General features: G+C 44.1%; 1 protein-coding gene across 1 annotated transcript in view; it reads left to right on the top strand.

Moving 5' to 3' along the window:
- Positions 1-3,657, top strand: part of LOC106815895 (cyclin-J-like) — a 21,520-nt gene that overhangs the window by 17,103 nt on the left and 760 nt on the right. The gene's annotated exons all lie outside the window — the stretch shown is intronic.

Genomic DNA, 3,657 nt, shown 5'->3' on the forward strand with positions numbered 1-3,657 from the left:
TACGTATGAGATGTTATGTTAGGGTTTCTATTGACTGACGACATGTATTCATATAACACGTCTTGTGTATGCACTACTCGCGCGAACACGTGTGTTCAATAACCCCGCAAACACGACTGCCGAAAGAGCGGCGATCGGTTTTCGCTAATCCTTAGTCTATTTTTGTATTGTGAGCGGCAAACGTCTTTGTGTTTTTTGCGAGTGCAGCTCGAATGCAGCTGGGCTTAGATAGGAGTCTTGATACAATTTCCATTGTAGTTTCTCATTCTATTTAAGAATTTTGCTATCGAGTAGCTTTTTATAGAGAGGTTAGCTCCTATATTATCCATTTATAGTTTCCTATTCTATCCAAGTATTTCTCTATAGAGTGCCTCTTTATAGAGAGATGATTTGATAGAATCCCTGTATAGTTTCCTATTCTATGTATTTCTTAGATTGTCATTCTATGTAAGTATTTCTTTATAGCATGCCTCTTTTATAGAAAGGTGCCTTGATAGAATCCGTTTGTAAATTGCAATTCTGTCTGAAGGTTTCTCAACAGAGCCCCATTCTATAGAAATGTCGCTTTATGGGGTCACTTTCTATACAAAGGATATATTTTCTAAGCTCGCCAATCTCACAGGGGTGCTGCTCGCTTGTTTTTGCCGTCACGTGACGTAAAGCGTGGGAGCAATCGTGTAAAAGATGCATAGTCAATTTTGTATAATCAGTGTGACGATGACGTCACAACGTTGTCCGTTACGTCGCACGTCCTGCGTTATGGCGAAGTTCACGTTGCTGTTTGGAATGTGACGTAACATAAACAAACAAACGGAACGATCAAACAAAAACAAGCGAACAAAAACAGAGCGAGAAGTGGCTCGCTCGAAATAAACAGTAGTGATGTAAACTTGTAAGATCATCGTTTCATTAAACAAATGCCTTGTATTCAAGATTTTTTCTGTCTTCCTGTAGAGTACGTCTCTCTCTATGTCTTCAGTATAATCAATTCGACATTGAGGAAAAATCAATATACGCGGTTATTTGTTATGCCAAAGGAGGGAAACCGGCCAGGGATAGATGTAGCTATATAGTCAATAATAAATGTAATAACCTCCAAGATTAAGTATATACAGCCGATTCTTGGAGATGATTAGTTATAATTAGTATACCTGGTGCACACGGTGAGATTCGTGCTGAGCACGGAGCGTGAGTTTCTATTTATGTGAGTTCGGTCTCGCGAGGAGGTGAATAAAACATCTGTCGTGTTTGATAATTTTGGACTCGCAAGGCTGAAAACTCTGCATGTGCGGGGTATATGTGAGACTCCTGCTCACACTCACTCAGTGGCGGTGCATTTTGATTGGATCTGACTCGGTGGTGGCGCATTTGGATCGGTTCTGACTCGGTGGTTGCGCATTTTGATTGGTTCCGCCATTTTGATCAGTCACATGACCTACAGTGGCATCTGCTCGTGAGATCCGTGCTCAGCACGAATCTCACCGTGTGCGGGGGTGTGAGATTCCTGCTCAGCACGAATCTCACCGTGTGCGGGGGTGTGAGATTCCTGCTGAGCGCGAATCTCACCGTCGTGCGGGTGCTGAGCATTCCTGCTGAGCACCAATCTCACCGCGCTGTGCGGCGGGTTGTGAGATCCTGCTGAGCACGAATCTCACGTGTTGCGGGTGTGAGATTCCTGCTGAGCGCGAATCTCACGCGTGTCGGGTTGTGAGATTCCTCTCAGAGAATCTCACCGTGATGCGGGGGTGTGAATTCCTGCTCGAGCGCGAATCTCACGGTGTCGGAGGTGTGAGATTCTGTCAGGACGAATCTCCACCGGTTGCGGGAGGTGTGAGATTCCTGCTAGCACGCTAATCTCACCTGTGCGGGGTGTGTGAGATCCTGCTCAGCACGAAATCTCATTCCGTGTGCGGGTGTGAGATTCCTGCTGAGGCGCGAATTCACCGTGTGCGGAGGTGTCGAGATTCCTGCTGAGCGCGATAATCTTCACCGTGTGCGCCGGGCATTAGCTAAGAGGTATAAGTTTCTGCTAAGTTAGCTAGGACTAGGAGACACGTTGTCATCGAAGCTAGTAAAATCGTGTTTGACAAAGCAGCACTTGACGGGTAAACCTCTACCTTATTTCATTAAATCAGGATCATACAAACGTGAACGGGAAGACATATTTAGTCTTTAATGTAATATATATATAATAGTTTACACTTTAATGATTATAAAACACTCGTTGTTTGTACGTAGGGCAGAAAATATTATGAAATAATCTCTCGTTTAATCTTGAGAGCGCCATCTATGACGCGCCTGAACGACAAAACGATCCGCGATTGATAAACGCACATAATATACTCTTGAGCTACCTACCCCTCGTCGTGTTTAGTATTTACGCAGATGAGCATGTCTATTGACCAGACATGTAACGATGGATTTATCATGTACATCGTAATGCAGCAATACATTGAACATGCAGCATACAATGGGTACATGCAGATACATGTACCTATGTACATGCCATGTAACGATGACTCAGGCTTTACTGCTCACGCTACTAAGAGCCGCCCCCGCGACGCACACGCGAAACACGCCCACATAACGTACGCGAAAACACGCACATAACTACGCGTGTGATGCACGCTACGCACTCACCTACAACTACATTCTTGGATACAACATGGCATCCACTTTTGCAAGAATGCACTAGCTCAGAACGTCAAGATCCTGCAAAGCGTCATAGATAATAATATAGATTCCCTAGTAAGTTATTTCTATCGCGAGAAACGCAAGAGACAATCCGATTCAGAGTGCGCACGATAACAATATCGATTCGTTAACAGTCAACCAGAAGCTGCGTGGTATGCACCAACGAAACATCCCTCGCATAGAAGGCAATGAATGGCAGATACTGACCATAGTCACCATACAACGTACACAGATGGATGGATGGATGGATGATGGATGGCTGGATGCATGGGTGGATATAGACAGAGCAGATAGTATGTCATGGGTGGATGGGTGAGTGATGTGGTCCTGGTTTGGTGTTTCTTTCTTCAGTTTTGGAATGGGTAGGTGGGTGGATGCGTATATATCGACAGACAGACAGAACAGATATAGTCTGTGTCATCGCTGGTGTAAACGCTAACCGTCAGTTACGATGACGATATGAATGACTACTAGGCACGTTTAATTAAATTAATTTTTTTTTTTTTTTTTTTTAGGGTTAGGGTTTAGGTTAGGTTTAGGTTAGGCTTAGGGTTAGGCTAGGGTTTTTTTTTAGTGCCTAGTAGTCATATCCTAAGTGCCTATAGTCATAATCATACTCGCATCTAACTGCCGGGGCCGTTGCAACGCTGCCGTTACCATAGTGATTCAAGGATAGAGTTCTCCCGTAAACATCGAATCATGACACGTTCGCGCATGCGCACATTAGTACAACCTGCGTAGTCGTTCACAACCCATTTGGCATTCTTGGCTATTTGTAATTTGCTATACTCAGCTTGTTATTCGCCGCTCCCTCCCATTCTTTATAAATATACTATACTATACCCGACCCCACCCCGTGCGTGAAACTATCTCTCAAAAATTCCGGCATGTTTTGAAGCAGCGTGAACTGATAAATCGATATATATTATTTTACGGAAATCTCTCCGAACATGGCCGAAGTGG

The sequence above is a fragment of the Priapulus caudatus genome, unplaced genomic scaffold (genome assembly GCF_000485595.1).
Source record: "Priapulus caudatus unplaced genomic scaffold, Priapulus_caudatus-5.0.1 Scaffold1229, whole genome shotgun sequence".
Taxonomy (NCBI): Eukaryota; Metazoa; Priapulida; class Priapulimorpha; order Priapulimorphida; family Priapulidae; genus Priapulus; species Priapulus caudatus.